The sequence below is a fragment of the Typopeltis vanoorti genome, chromosome 22 (genome assembly GCF_054136105.1).
Source record: "Typopeltis vanoorti isolate ZY-2024b chromosome 22, IOZ_Tvanoo_1.0, whole genome shotgun sequence".
NCBI lineage: Eukaryota > Metazoa > Arthropoda > Arachnida > Uropygi > Thelyphonidae > Typopeltis > Typopeltis vanoorti.
In genome coordinates, this window is record NC_143570.1 from 85,563,586 (window position 1) to 85,580,850 (window position 17,265).

At 35.8% G+C, this 17,265-nt stretch overlaps 1 protein-coding gene across 3 annotated transcripts in view; it reads right to left on the minus strand.

The window, feature by feature from the left end:
• LOC150094538 (DNA methyltransferase 1-associated protein 1-like) overlaps window positions 1-1,514 on the minus strand; it is a 219,357-nt gene extending 217,843 nt beyond the window's left edge. For 2 of the 3 annotated variants that reach the window (XR_016550226.1, XM_090411890.1), the window contains exon 1: window positions 1,330-1,513. The gene's annotated coding sequence lies outside the window, so the exon portion shown is untranslated. Of the gene's footprint in view, window positions 1-1,329 lie in introns of all 3 variants that reach the window. The other variant, XM_090411891.1, reaches the window with a different exon arrangement.
• Window positions 1,515-17,265: the final 15,751 nt, after the last annotated feature.

Genomic DNA, 17,265 nt, shown 5'->3' on the forward strand with positions numbered 1-17,265 from the left:
TTCTATGACAGTGTCTAATACAACACATTAGGATCTTAGAGCCACAATAGTGCTGGCAGATCTTAATTCATGACTGGGAGGGGGGGGGGGGGGTAAAATAAAAACAAACTGAAAATGTACAGGAAAAAACTGAAAAGGAGAAGGAAATGAAAAAGAAAAAATTATGCTATACTTTATGATAAGAAACCACCTGAATGTTATAAACACACTTTATAAGAAAAGACCATACTGAAAATTATTATTTTAGAATATCTCCATGAGGTCTAGAGACATCATAGGAGACCCAAATCAACCATCATATACACAAATCCTATCATACCTCTTCCTTGAATCCATTCACTGTCAGGGAACTCGCAACCAATTCTGGCAATTCAAAGACATCGACAAAGACAATCACTAGTGGCATTCCGTGGAGAATGCTTGGACAATCAAAGGATGATCTAATGGAGATGACCGGAGAATGCTGTCATCAGAAAGCCTTCAACAAAGACAAACAGGTGAGGCCTATAACCAAAAATGGTTACAGGCTTATTCAGTTCGTCCTACATCAGCAACCTTCCCAACTTTCCCCTGATTTTGCTCCTCCACACATGATCCTTTGATATCAGTCAACTGATTGCCAATCTGCTCCACCAACTTCACCATCCAAACCCACACACATTGTCGCTTAAATATCAGTTTATCATGTAGTATCGTATCAAAAATTTTTTCAAAATGAAAACAATTACAGTGTATGCATTACCCTCATCAACCGCTCTTGTTACTTTGTCATAAAAGTTAATGAGATTACTGAAACAGGGACGCCATTGAGAAATCCGTGCTGGCCTTCACAGATATTATTTTCATCTGCCCAGTTTTGTATAGAACTCTTACCAATTATTCTAATACCTTAACAACAACAGAAATAACACAAACTCGTCAAATCAAGGAAGCTGTAAGTTCTTTGCCGCAAGAATCGTGGCGAAATTTCATCCAGTCCTACTTTATAAATAAATCTATAGTCAGAAATCCAAAGAGAATAAACTCCTGTCCCGCAATCATCTGAATCCCCCCGCCGCCACCACCCCCAACAAAAAAAGCATTTATCTGGTTTAGTACATTAAAAATATTATATAAAAACGTAAAAACCGCATCCAGAATACAAAATGAAAATATACATTAAAAAAAAAAAACATGGATCGATCTTATGGAACCTTAACAACATTCATATCTCCAGAGCAAATGTAGCACTTTCAAGTTTTGTTTATTTATTTAGTTAGTTTCGAGAGAATTCCTCACTATTCAATAAAATCAAGTCTTCAACACAAAAGTCACATATGTGAAACATACCTTGTATAGTTTTTTTTTTTTTTAACAGCAATTCGTATATTGCAATAATAGGTATTATTTTATGTACTCTAACTTGATTCCATTACAAGATTTCAAACACTAGGATTCAATCCTCTAACCACATTAACATAAAAATCAACTCCATATACAACATAACAACAAGCACGACAATAATTTTTGTGTGATAAACAGTTAACTCATGTTACCAATGCGCCACCTACAAAATGCCCATTGGAAGCGCACAGAAATTAATTATTATTATTATTCATTGTGGACTCTCGGTCATTTCATAAGTTATTATTATTATTATTATTATTATTATTATTATGTAACACCTCCAGGGAGTCCAAAGACTTATCGAGGGAGAGTGTGCCAACAGCATCGAATGATTGAACCCTTCCATCTACTAACCGCGGTCAAACTTGCTTAACTTTTTGCGAGCCATTAGTAGCAGAGGTTCCACCAATCGACCAACCTTTCCACATAAAACTTTAATGCATAAATTAGAGCAAATGAGGATGGATATGAATCTAGTGATTCTGATTACAGGGTGGCTGATGGACAGATATCAAAGAGTGGTTTATGAATGATCTGAGTTCAGGAGAACACAAATGACTATTAATTAGTTACTCAATGATACAGGAAATGATTTGACAAGAAATATACATTTGTTTGCTGATGAGACTAACCTGAAAAGAGCAATGATAAATTAAGGTGATGCAGAGATCTGAAGGGAGACTTAAACAGAATAGCAGTATGGGCAAAGGTAAATGGCTGCCAGTTTAATGTGGTCGGGTGTACGGTGTTGCATTTTGAGAATAGATCACAAGATGTATACTATATAGATGGAACTGCAGGAAGCTGATGAGACAGGGAATTGAGGTGATCGACAGAGAAGTGAAGGTGAGAGAATATTGTGAAGTTAACCAAAACAGCATATCAAATTACGTGATTATTGAAGAACATACCAACAATTTGGGATATACAGGCTATTTCTCCCCTACATAAGGTTTCAATACAGCCACATTTGGACTATCGCAAAGACACAGAGATCTGGACTTCTGGATTCCTTGGGGGATCAAGAAATGGTGGAAAAGATCCAGCGACGATGACAAAGATTGTGGCAGGTCTGTGGAATTCTCCCTATGAGAAAAGGTTGATGGTCTGTGGGCTTCAAAAACTAGTTGACAGCAGAAAAAGAAGAGACATGATAGAAGTATATAAGTTGGTAAAAGGGTATTATAGAATTTACACTGAAGATCTTTTTTCAGTACATGACAGGAAGTGAGATAATTGAGTAGGAGTGTGATTAGCAAATTAGGGGTAGATTTTTTCTTGGAGGGTGGTGAACAGGTTGAAGAGGTGGTTGTGAGTGCTTCATCAGTGATTGAGTTTAAGGAGATGTATGAGAGGTAGCATGTGAATAATTTCTAGTGTTCGAATAATGGATCCTCAAGATGAATATTCTGACTCAATGAAGATGCCAAACAATAATAATAATAAATGTTGAAAGGTCCGATCATATTGAATAAAGACCTGTGTACCAACAGAGGACTATAGACCTGAAAAGAAATCAAGTGGCTCTTCCGTGGTCCTTTGCGTGAGTTTGGTCTCTTCTTTGAGCCGGATTATTTTCTGTTAACTGTTTTCTCTCTCTCTCTCTCTCTCTCTCTCTCTCTCTCTCTCTCTCTCTTGACTAACTCCCCTTTTTATAATTGAGTGCCATTAGACTATTAGCTGACTTAAACTCGACTTTGCGAGCTTAATGTCTGTTAGGTATGTGAGAATTTAAGCTTAAGTACTAGATATGCTCATAATTAGCTTTAAAAAATTCAGCTAATGCCTTTTATTCCCTTATAGGGAGTAGGCGAGGCTTTTATACCCTATCTGGCTTTTGGAGACTGAGTGGGCAGTTCAATCTTCATCGGTAGCCAATCAGAGATAGCTGGCCCATGTCTATCACTAATTATAGCAGCCACCGATGAAGAGGCTAGCAAACAAGTGCTTCCATCTCATGGTACCTAACCCTAACAAGATAGGTTACTGTCTGAAATAATGGGGCTACTACGGTCGATTTTCTTGAGTTTACGGGACGAAAAAACCCAAGTTGCAGGGAGGAAAAACCCAAGTTGCAGGGAGGAAAAACCCGCTTGCCCCTGCCAGAGATCGACTAATTCGAGAACCGGTCGAAGATAGGCTTAGAAAAAGTTCCTCCAGTCAGCGACTAGACTAGAACCTAGGTCTAACTTCGAGCGGCCAAGCGCAGAGGACGCAAGTGCGCCACTTCCACTGAGCTACATAGGCCGTCCATAACTAACTTGAATGGGATAAATAGAGTAAAGTTAAACTATCAAAAGAGTTGAAACCAGATACAAAAAGACCAGTTGTTAAACCTACGCGACGGGCAGACTGCATTGAAGTGTTCAAGGTGCAACAAGCTGAAGTTTGTACACCACAGAGAAAGAATTTTTTTTTTTAAAAAAAAAGTCCAATAGCTTCGATATTTCGGTTCTGAGACAGTAACGAAATATCCGAACGATGAAATTTGTTTAACTATTCTTTTTATGTTGTACTTAAATTGAATAAATCCGCTGTCTTTTATTCCCGGATAAAGAGTACGCAAGGCGGTTTTAGCACTGTCTAACTTTTGGGAATTAAAAGGAGAGTTCAATCTCCTCCTTAGCCAATCAAATATAGCGGGAACAAGACAATTGCTGATTATAAGCGGTATTCGGTGGAGAGGTGCCTTATAAGTTGTGCAGCCAAGGCCCTATAACTATAAAGTCAAACCTTGATCCAGTTTGGGATTTCAAAACAGGTCATCTTCGTGATTTATGCCAAGAGAAAAAAGAAATTTTGGGCGATAATTTTTCAAGAGACGGGCAATCATTCATCGAGCATGACATACACAAGATGTATAAAGACCTAAAACTAATAAGGTGATTCCTTATTAGTTTTAGGTCTTACTATAAAAAATGGATGGAAGAAGTTGGGGAGAGTAAATGAAAGGTTTATAACCTTCATTCTTGAAATACACTGATCAGAAATACGTCAAACTGGTTAATAGTGACTTAATAAGATGTAGGACCGACTTTTGCTGCGATGACTGCAGAAATCTTATGGGGCGTACTTTCCACAAGTTCAAGGTAGCGATCATGGGAATTTTAGACCATTCTTCCTGTAGGCATATAATGAGGTCCTGGATTGTTGTCGGGCTGACCTCTCTCGACCTCAGGCAATACTCCAATTCACCCCACAGACGTATATGAGGGTTGAGATCAGTGCTCTGTGAAGACCAGTCAAGTGTGGTGATGTTCATGTCCTCAAATCATGCAGATACACAGCATCCTCATGACATGGTGCATTGTCTTGCTGAAAGAAAAATGATCAGTTCTGTAGAAACGCCATAAAGTAAGAAGCACTTCATTTTCCAGATGTTCAGTTACCTCTAGGAGTTTAATGTTCATGGCACTACAAACTAACGCCCAGGGTCAAATTAGTAAAAACAGGACTATACCATCACTCAGCGACCTCCGAATTTCATTGTTGGGGTTATACACGCTGGTAAGAAGTCATTCACATTCATCAGGCATCTGCCATACTCACACCGTGCATCTGCTTCGTAGAGAGGGTATTGTGATTCCTCGCTCCATAACACAACTTTCCAAGCTTCCAAGTCCCACTATAAATGCTCTTTACACCAATGAAGACTACACCTCATGTTGTTCAGGTAATGTATATCGGGCATATTGCAGTCCTACCATCGAAAGCATGTTGTGAGTCTCTGTTCTGAATGTTTTTGTGCAGATTCGTGTTCTAGTCGATGCCAGGAACTCCTCATTCATTGAGTCGGCCGACGAAAGGAGGTGTTTACACATTGTTCTGCATAGCACTCTACGGTCACGTTCGGTTAGTGTGGTAGGTCGTCCACGGCGGATAGCACTTGCAGTCAACTCGCTGCACTTCCATCTCAATATGATATCACTAACTGTACACTTACGATGGCCCATTTTTCAACAATTTGCCAAAGAGATAAGCATGTAAAATGGCATCCTACCACAACGCTTTTTTCAAAATCCATCAGTTTCCTTCTTGCAGCCATTTCACCCGGACACAGGTGGCATGACTTGAGAGCACCCCATTCCTCCAATTTATATCGGCTAGAAACCCGATTCGTTACATGCCACGATGTAGCTTGTCCATGGTGTTGTTCTTTGAATTATTTACAGGTAGTGTACATTACTTGGTATTTTCACTTATTGGAACTTATGTACGGATGCCTTTCTTGATGAAGAGTATATCAGAAGCAGCACGTAATAAATGAGAAAATGTTAAAATTATGGTTACTGGAATGACGCCGAAAATGTATTTGCATTTTTAGAGCCACACCAAGTGAAAAATTATGTTCCAATAATCTCTCATTCATTCGGTTCGCGAATTAGTTGATTTTCTCTCCAAGAAAGTTAACTTTTATTCCAGAACCCTCCCCCCCCAAAAAAAAAAGTTGAAAAAATATATGTTCATCTCCTAATCAAGATTGTTATCTTTTCTTAATTCAATCATAGCCTGAATATCAGCTCCAATTCTAATCATCTGCGGCAATTGGGTCTCTCGTGTACGGGGCGCTGACACACACACACACACACACACAAACACACGAGAGTGGGCTGAAGAGTTCTCGGCCTAACAATGAAAAAAAGAATTTATATTTTCAAAATTATTTTTATTTTACATCGTACTGATCGTAATCTCCCTTAAGCTAGTACATTTATTCCAGCGATGCTCCAGCACCATTATCCCGTCCCTGTAGTGGTTCTCAGGAACATCCAATATACCCCTCTACAGCTGTAACCTCTTGATTCGAATTAAAACGCTGGCCAGCGAGGAAGAGTTTTAGTTTTGGGAAGAGATGGAAGTCAGAGGGAGCCAAATCTGGGGAATAGGGTGGATGTTCCAACAATTCATAGTGCAGATCCCTTAATTTTCCCATTACCAAAACACATTAGTGGGGAGGTGCATTGTCCTGAAGATGATTTTTTTTTCTGCAAACAGGGTCTTTTCTTACGAATTTTTTTGTCTAGTCTGGTTAAAAGATCGGAATATTCCCCAGTTATTATTTTATCCTTTTCAAGATAATTAATAAACAAAATGCCTTCAACATCCCAAAACACTGATACCATGACCTTTCCTGCTGATGGAACCGACTTTGTTTTCTTTGGTGCTGAACAACCAGCTTCTGTCCACTGTTTTGGTTTGCTGTTTGGATTCTGGTGTGTAATGGTGAATCCAAGTCTCATCTGTAGTAATAACTTAACGCACAAAATCACTTATTCTTGTTAACACATTCCAATCACTGTTCAGAGATTTTCATGCGAGTGCGTTTTTGATCCGCTGTGAACAAGCGTGGCATCGATCTTGCGCAAAGCTTTTTCATATGCAATTCGTCATGCAAAATATATCCTACACGTTCTTTTGAAATGCCTATAGTCTCAGAAATTTCACGCGCTTTGACTAACCGGTCATCCAATACCATATCGTGCACTTGATCAATGATTTCTGTTGTTAAACTTTTTGGACGTCCTTCACGTGGACAGTGGCGGCTCGTACATAAGCACTGCGACACTGCAGTACCCCAAGGAAAAAATGAAAAAATTAAATTTTGTTTGTGTTTATAAATAATAACAATGCTTACAACATTATATAAATGCAGTACATGTTAAAGGTTACTGCTTATCTTTTGACATTGATTGAATAGTTAATAATTAGAATTATTTGATTAACGCTTTATATTACGAAACAAATACACTGCGATCTAACGCAGTGTCAGAATTAGCGCTTTCGGCCAATTGCATCTAGATTCGCCGATATTCGTTTGCGCTTGTCACTGCACGTTACAAGTGATTCTGACACTGTCGTTTGGGCAGTATCAGAACATGCTTGCGCTCGTTATTTATGTGAGATATGAAACTTTTATTATTATTGCGTGTTTTCGTGGTGAACTATTTTTTGTAAATCTTATTTTATTTTGTTAAAATAACATATAACTATTTATTTATTATAGATACAAGGCTGAATTATGACGAGTGCCACTGTTGAAAATATGAAAAGAATTACAGTTTTTCAATTATCGTTATTACAAGAAACAGATACACTGCGATCTAACGCCGATATTCGTTTTTGCGCTTGTCATTGCACATTACAAGTGATTCCGAACACTTCTCGTTTGGGCAGTGTCGCTTGCAGATAAATGGTATACATGCGCGCGTTATGTCTGTGAGATACGAAACTTTTATTATTGGTATTTGTTTGTGGTGAGGATGAAATATTTTTAATAAAGCAATTTTTAATATGTAAATTCATTTATTAATAAATTCGTTACTGATTAGGAAAAAAAGTTTTTTTTTTTTTTTTCTGTATATGCAGCATCCTCATTTAAAAATTTCACCGGCCGCCACTGCACGGGGGATCTTCTTCAAGGCTACACGGACATGTTTAAACTCGGAAGCCCATATCTTAATTGCCGAAAACGAAGGAGAAGAATGCCCATAAACTTTCATGAACTTCGAATGAATTTCTTTTGGCGTTAAACTTTCTGTTATGAAGAATTTTAACCGCACGATACTGAATTTTATTCATTTCAAGGGACACAGACAGCACTTTTGCTATTTATATATATATTATTATTATTATTATTATTATTATTATTCCTGATACCTCCAAGGAGTCCGAAGACTCATCGCGGGAGGACATCTTCAACTGTCTCTACACCTTACCTCTACTACGAATCAACGCCATCTACCGCCCACCTCCAACACCACCACAACTAGTAATTTTTGTCTGTAAAGTGCGTGTGTTCTGAAGGGCCGATTTGTATGTATGCGGGATGAAAAACCCGAGTTTCCGGGAGAAAAAACCCTGCTACCTCCGTATGAGATCGGCTAACTCACCATCGATTGAAATCAACCAGATAAAGATTCTTCCCGTCTCGACGAGAATCGAACTTAGGCCTATTCCAATCGAAGGGCGCATATACCGTCGTTCTTTCAATTGCGCTACGGAGGCGCATAAATATATATATGTATATATATATATATATATATATATATATATATATATATATATCAGCTGTAGGAAATCGCTTACTTTATGGAATAAAAAATCATTCGTTTTTATTTTATTTTCATTTTTGGTTATTTGATAAACTAATCAAATAAAAATATATGATAATATTTGCGGTGTGTTCACTCACGATGCTCCTGATGAGAAGACTGGTTGTCCAGCTTGTGCAAGCTGAAAGACAAAAAACTGTTGAACTATTGATTGTGGAATTTAATTAAAGAAGGAATGTCGTATCACGTTAGGGATATCGTACAAGAGTGGTACGCCGAACCTGACAGCGTCTTCCATTGGTGAACTTGGTATTCGAAATCCCCGGATTTAACTGCCATACAAGATCTCGGAGAATACATGATTGAAAGCTGAACACGCGCAGGTTTAGGAAGCAATCCAGATGAAATGGTACAGCATATATCCTGCAATTTAAAGGTCTTGTAGGGTCGATGCTCAGTTGTTCTGTTAGCAAGATGGAGAGGTGCGAGCTAGAAGACTGACAGCTTCTGTTTTTTTATATTATTTTTTATTTTTATATCAGAAAAATTGCAAAAATAACTCATTGAATTTCGAAGAAAGAATAACTTATTTCAAAGCTTTGTCTGAAACCATGTATACTTGAGAAACTTCTGAAAAAAGTAAAGCAAACACAGGGAATAAGTTTTGTGGTAGTGTTCCTCTATAGTTAAGCTGACCATATTTCCTTGAGACCAAAACGGGACATTGGGATGGCAAAAACGGGACGGGTGTTATGTAATATTCTGTATTCATGAAAAAGTAAGACGGTACAAAAAAGTTTTATTACATAAACATATTGAGCTTACCATTATTCTTCAGTGACAGAACCCATACAAAAATTTAGGTAGACATAAAGGAGAACTGTACCTCACCACGATCGTACCATGAATATTTCTCTGATGAAGTGATTTTATGCAGCAAATTTCGGTCTTTCAACAACTTATCATAAAACTTCTCACACTCCATGACACAATTTTATCTTTCATCTAACACAGCCCTCATTGTCTCAACACTTAATCTAGATTTCTCCTTTGACCTCATCTGTTCATTATTCTTTGTCTTCCAGGAAGCTGTACTTCCCGGAAGACAAAGAATAAACTCTACAATATTACAAAATCTTGAAAGTCTAGGCATTTTTCGCTCATCTCAGAAAAAAATCTGTACCCATCTATCAGATACAGGAATGTTTTCTTTATCCCATGTATCCAACTGCCTCACTATTATAGATTTTATGAGGGTCAACTGATCCACAAACGATTATAGGTTATGAGTAATATTTTATGACTGACCAATATTAATTTATATTTATTGTTTTTATTAAAAACGAGACACAACTGACATTTTTATTAAAACGACGGGACAGCAGGGAAATATGAAAAAAAAAAAAAAACGGTACTGTCCCATTCAAAACGGTACGTATGGACAGCCTATCTATCTACAGGGGACGTTCTCTCTCTCTGTGCCGATCTTCATGCAGTTACACCTAGTATTTCGTTGAAATCAGTATAGACGTATACGGGGAAAAAAAAGTTACTTTCACATTTTCTGGTCTAATGTGAAACTCCCTGAATTATTATTTTGTGTGTGTGTGTGTGTGTGTGTGTGTGTGTGTGTGTGTGTGTGTGTGTGTGTGTGTGTGTGTGTGTAGAAATTAAAATTCAAAATAGATTTCTTGTTTACAGCATTGGGTTTTTTTTAACAATTCAGAGATATTTTAATTCGAACGTCTGTGTCGAGGTTAAATAATTTGCATTCCAACCAATAGACTTCGGTATTCGACTACCACAGCTTTTTTGTATATTCTTCAATATAAAAAACAAAAAAAAAGGAAATAAAAATAAAATAATAATATGAAAAAGTATTCTTAGCCCTCCTCCTCCTCCTCTTCTAATCTAATCCAGGTTTATAACCTTCAGTAGATAGAAATCAGATTTAAAATTAGCTTGGTGAAGGATAAAAAATTCCCTTTATCTTCCATGTAAATTCGCTTTATAAACTAAGAGCATTCAATGGCATTCTTTCTTTTCTACATATCGAATATATTGCATTCCACATTCCTAATCACCTCTAGTGCTTTCAGAGCACATCCTTTGAAATGGAATGAAGAGCGACCACACATTTTTGACAAATTTTGTACCTTAATGGAGAGCGCGTTATCAGCTTGCAATTTATTGCATGGACAACGTAGGGAAATAATGAGTGCATTCTCCAAGAGGGTAATGAGATTACATACAAGGAACGAGTTTAGCCAATGGTGCCATCGGCTGTGTGCCAATGAGAGAGTGAATCTCACTCACTTACAGTAATATCTATACTGTACCGTCGACAGGGTGTAGCATAGAGGCAGCCTGTCTTACGGCGCTGCTTAATAAGGGCGCTCGTTCAGCCATATTGTGGTTAGCGCCGTATTACGACAACGAGATATTTTACAAATATATGGCGTTTAGTTTAGTTTATGTTCTTATTATATTTTAACAATAAAAAAGTATAGTCATACACACTAAAACTAAACGTTTTAGGATCCACTTATTAGATTAGTGTTTCACAAAGTGTGGTACGCATACTCTCCGGGGTACGTGGCAATTTTCGGCTATGCATCATTAACGCATGGAATCATTATTAAGAGAAAAATAATTAATTTATACGTTAATTAAGTTAAATTAATTTAAACTCCTATCAAATTGCGAATTCCCTGCCATAAACAACACGCCATCCGCAACAGCTACCACACTGCAGACGCAGAAAAGTAGTTTTATTATGTCACTGAATAAGGTTGGAGACGTTTGCAGGAAATGAACTATTTGGATTTTTATATAATATAAATAATTTAAATAACTGGAGCTCGGCCGAAATATTAAAACATTGTAAAGACGTGGAAATTGCTTTGAGCAGCAGTGGCAAAACATCTGATGTAGATGCAATAGATCTATTTGAAGAATTAAAAATTCTATCTACATATATATATATACATATATATATATATATATATATATATATATATATATATATATATATCAGCAAAATCTTGTAGAAATTTATCCCAACGTAACCACCGCCCTAAGAATATTGTTAACAATTCCTGTTAGCGTAGCAAGTGCGGAGAGAAGTTTTTCCAGGCTTAAACTGATTAAAAATTATTTGCGAACAGCAATGACCTAAGAAAGATTGGTTGGTCTAGCAACTACATCGATAGAGGTGGATATAGCTTATAATTCAAATTTAGAAGAGCTTATAAACAGTTTTATTGTGCGATATCCCCGTAGAGCAAACATTTAATTAATATTATAATGTAATTGTTTTCCATTAATGTTTCTCTTGTAATAAACACAAAATAGCAATTGGAGATTTTCTTATATTTTTGTCTTTTAATCCATCAGGGGCGATATTTAATTGTTTGCCTCAGGGCGCGATTTAATCTGGCGATGGTCATGTATCTATATTTGACTTAAAATCATATTATGCATTTCTTGTAATTCATTTCTTAAGGACATGTATGAGCTACATATAATAATCCGGATAATGCCCGTGGGCTTAAAATAATCCTCTCGCTCACAGTATAAGTAATCTCTCATCCAGACTGCAATTTATTCTTCATTCGAACTCTCATTTTGTTTGGAGTCATTTATGTTATTGTTTTGCCTAGGATTAACAGCTTTGTAGTTCGCCGTAGATTTTTTTTATTCTCAACAGAAAGGTAATTTTAATTGTATTATTTAAATATAATTAATTTTAAACAAAATAAATCGTTTAGAAGAAAAACGTGTATTAATGCATTTTTGTTTTTAATGACGCCAATTTTAATAAGTTGGGTTACCAGGTTATTAAAAACAGATTTTATAAATCAACAAAAACTATTTGTTTTTGCTCATTGATTTTTAGTTTAATAAATTTCGCCATTAGAAGAAACATGTTCAACGGCCATTAACATTTTAGAGTAGTTAGTATATTATTATTTCAAGACTTAATATATAGCATTGAGCACATGGTTGAAGATTAAATGGCTTGAAATGATATCATGTTTGGTTCCTATTGCAAATCCACTAATGTTATTGAATGTGCCTTTCGTCGGTATGGATGACACTTAAAAATTGGAGAAAACATGAATTGATGAAGGCTCATTTTAGTAATCTGGTCAAATTTTATAATCAAGTGTCATGGGAGAATAAAAGGGTGTTCTTCCTAGATTTTGCAAAGATCAGTGAAGTGAATTAGACAGATTTATGCATTTGTATAGAGTCAAGGAAGAGAAAGGTTACAAGTGGAGTTCTATGAGGCATAATGTTTGGACTAATACTTTGCAACATTTATGTCAGAGATACTGTGAATGCTTTTATTTGCAGTAATGTGCCGTTGGGAGGGTTATCAATAATAATTGTGATATAAAGAGATCTTGGAATAATGCTACGAGGGAGTTGAACGGAATGGCGCATATTACAGAAGTAATGAAAATAATCCACACGAAGTGCTGTCATAACCAACTATGGCAATGCCTATGAAACCTAAGTTTGGAGTATGGCATAATTGTATCTCAAATATAAAACATTTTGTTTTAAAGTTAGATATTCACTTGTTACTGTTAACTGTGTGCTATTTGGCTATTCTGCCTGTTTTGTTGGGAACGAAAAAAATTTCCGATTTCACTAGAAAAACCGCCATCAAGACCGTCGCCGGATTAAATCGCCCCTGATGGATTATAAGACAAAAATATAATAAAATCTTATTTTGTTTTTATTACAAGAGAAACATTAATTACATAATAATATTAATTAAATGTTTGCTCTACGGGGATATCGCACAATAAAACTGTTTATAAGCTCTTCTAAATTTAAATTATAAGCTATGCCGGCCTCTATCAATATAGTTGCTACACCAACCAATCTTTCTTAGGTCATTGCTGTTCGCTAATAATTTTTAATCAGTTTAAGCTTTTTTTCTTAATAATGATTCGACGCGCGAATGGTGCATAGCCATAGAATTGCCACGTACCCCCGAGAAACGCTGAATTCTAAGAAGCTGGTTCTAAAATGTTTAGTTTTAGTATGTATGACTATAATTTTTCGTCGTATACAGTTTTTGCTATTCTTCCTTCTTCCATTCGATTAAGATTTCCAAACCATCTTATTTGGGCTTGTGTTATGAAGGCTGTCTTGAAACTTGAAGGCTGTCTCTTATGGTTTGATTTCTTATTCGGTCTAGTCTTGTTTTTTTGTGCCATTTTCCTGATATATTTCATTTCAATTGTTTGTATTTTATTTGTGTTTCCTGTTGTTAAACACCAAGACTCACAACTGTATGTTAATGTTGGTAGAAACACTGAACGATATACACTGCCATTTTGGGTGACTTCTTCCTTATCTAGGAGTGGGCCTTTCACTGTATACGAAAGCCAGAAAATAGGAAAAAGAAACATAGGCAGACTCAGGAAAGGTTGACAAAAGGAAATTAAAGAAAAATTGGAAAAGAAGGGAATTAACTGGAAAGAAGCAAGATAACAAACCTTGGACATCTGTCATGGAAATCTGTTTGGCAAAATCTTGACTCTTAAAAGCATAAGAGATCATAAACAAAGAAGAAAGAAGACTATAATTTATTATTATTATTAAAATATAATAAGCACATAAACTAAACGCCGTATATCTGTAAAATATCTTGTTGCCGTAATACGGCGCCGTGAGGTAGGCTGCCTCTACACCCTGTCGAAAGTACAGACTGCCAAATCCGTAAAAGACTATTTAACTTACCTTTTGTTGAAGAAATGCTCTTATAACGGTTTTTACGGATTCGAATCTGTGTCTCCATTTTTCCAACCGATAGGTATCAACGATGTCGCCTGAGCTTCCGGGGTGTAAGCTAGAAATCACCTAGGTTTTTGTTGTGGCTTTGTTTTTCTCATTGTTATTGCAACCAAACCAATTTAGGCTATGAAGCCAGTATATTATATATATTACGTTTTGAGACAAACTGCTTTAAAATACGTAATGTTTTTTTTATTTTTTTAAATGGAATGAAAACTCACTAGTTATCGGTATAGAAACAAATGTATGAAATCACTTAATTCATCTATGGAACAAATCGGCTAAGCATGAACTTAGCATAATCCCTTTGTTTGTGACAACAGATTTATAGGAATGGGTGTGATGCCGGTCTGTGCTGGCCAGACCCGGCGAGCACAGAGTCCAGATTCGAATCCTTTCAAAGAGATAGAACCGGTAAGAACAAGACTAAAACGTCATCTCTAAAGGCGCTAATGCGCCTTTGAGTATACTACAAAAATGCACCCCTGTTGAAATTAAAAAAAAAAAAGTTTTTAATAATTAACATGAATAATATTTATTCTGTATGAATTATAAAAATCAAGTTAGTGAGCATAAAAAATAGTAAATACGTCTCGCTGAATGGGAAGAATCTTTTATGACATTTTCAATACTTACTTGCTCCAATCTCATTTTTTTAATAATTAGATGCTGCAATATTATATATATCCTGATAACCAGGAGCGCGCCAAGGGTATTTGCCGCTCGGGTGAAAACTTTTATCGACCACCCGTCTGACATCTAAAAGTAAGGGTTATTAATACTATATTGGTTAATGTCGTGTTAAAGTCAATGTTGCGCCCGGGTGCGATGCACCCTCGGGTTGGCGCGGCCCTGCTGATAACTACTATACATAGTTGCATTAGTTGTTCATTTTCATCAATAATTCTTGAAATTCCACCTCGAATGGTGAGATATTCTTTTCAGTATCATACGCTTTTATTTTAAAGGTGATATTACTATATCCAACGTTGAAAAAAAGATTTTAAAAAAATTGACTTTGAGATTTAGATTTTGTCAGTAGATGGTCTCATCGTGTAATTTGCGGTTGAAATACGACTTCTCCACTCAAAAAGGTAAAAATACTAGGTAAAAAAAAAAAAAGTTTTTTTTTTATTTATTTTATTTTATTTTATTTTTTTTTACTTTGGATAAGTTCACTTCAGTGTCAAGAGACTATAGTTTGTGTAACATCAATAATAGCTTTCTCGAATATTACTGCCATTTTTCTACGAAGAATATCTTATATTTCGCATGATAAATTAGTACCCAGGAAACATTAAAAGTGGATAAGGGAATAAAATGCTTTACCTAATTTTTTTTTTCTTTCTCTAAATTTATCAGTTATGGCTGACCTGGAGGTCAAAGATAAATTCGTATCCTTTCCACTGAATTAGAAACTTTTATTTAAAACATTGTTTCCGTATGAGTGATAATGCCGATCCCATCCAGTTTACTGCGCATAGTTTGGTGAGATATTATGAATTGGGAACAGCTTTCATGAAATGCTTCGGTTGATTGCTGCACCTAGGAAGTTCTGTTAGTGACAATGATATCGTTCCTGACAGACTGTCTTAAGACCACAGTTACGTCTCTTAGACCAACAATAGAGGTTATTTTTCCATTGATTAAACACCCGGGATATCTTACCTTTTGAGAAACAAGTTAGCTCGGCTGTTTTCAAAAGCGTGGCTCCAGCCAGGTGGGCACCCACAATGAGCCCTTTATCGAACTCCGAAAAATCCTTTGTTTTTTCCATTGTGATCAATACTATTGACCATTACTGACCAGCAGCATTCTTCAACAATTGCAGATAATAATAATAAGATACTCATCGATTTTGAAGTCCCAAGTAATTCCAATGGTGGATGTGAAGGTGATATTCAAAACAATAATAACACAACAATTCACTCCTTCCCACCCACACGCTTCCCCATAGCAAAATTAACATTATAAAGTGTTTTTCTAGATTTTGATGTGGCAAAATCATTTATTAGGTCATCAAAGTTAATATTTTGTAAAATCTCATATTCAATGCTCATTAAACTTAGGTGGTTTAATCGTGAGTATATGTTGATTAAGCTATCCAAATAATTTTCTTCTTTAATAATTTTCTTTTTCTGATCTTGATCATTTTGAAAAAAATTCTTATCGACATCAGCGAAGAAATAATATAGTCGCTTAGCATTTTATTTTCAAATTTGCATTTTTAAATAATAAGTATATAACAAACCGATAAATTTTAACAGCAGTTAGTTTTTATACTGAAGAAATTCCCATAACATTACCGATTATTACGTACTAATGATCGGTAATATTATGGAATTTTCTGAAATATACTGGTAGTCTCTAATTTATGCTAATATATCCATTGACCTGAAACGAATAGTAGTTGTTATATACTGATTCGTGTCGCAAGGAAATTACTGGTGATTTAAATGAGGAACTTGGCGATACCATTCTGGAACAATAAACAAATGGAAAAGGATGTTGATTGTAAATTAAAACTTCAAATTCAGCCAGTGCACTAATACCAACAGGCGATTAAAAATAAAATAAAATAAGTCACTGTTTAGCACTTCGGTCGAAAAATTAAAGCACATTATCGAACTCGTCTCTCCTTCCTAAGTCGAAGGGGAATGACAAATCAACCGTGTTAGAAAAACATTTTGGACACCCAATAAATTTACAATAAACAATCTCAGAATAGTAAAAATTTCCGCAATGTAAATGGCGCTCCATTACAATTAATGCCATGCGCAACCTAAATAACTACACGCGCGGCGTTGTAATGTCCATCCTTATTAGTGAAATTCGTGTCATTTTAGTGATAGAAACCTATCTTGAATTAAAAACATTTAGAAGCAATTTTATCAGTCATCGCATTCGATTTTTATTCATAATATATTAAATAGTGTAGAGATATCACTCAAACATTTTTTTTCTCTCTCTTTAGATATATCAAAGCGAAATAAAAGCAGGATCACCACCGTTG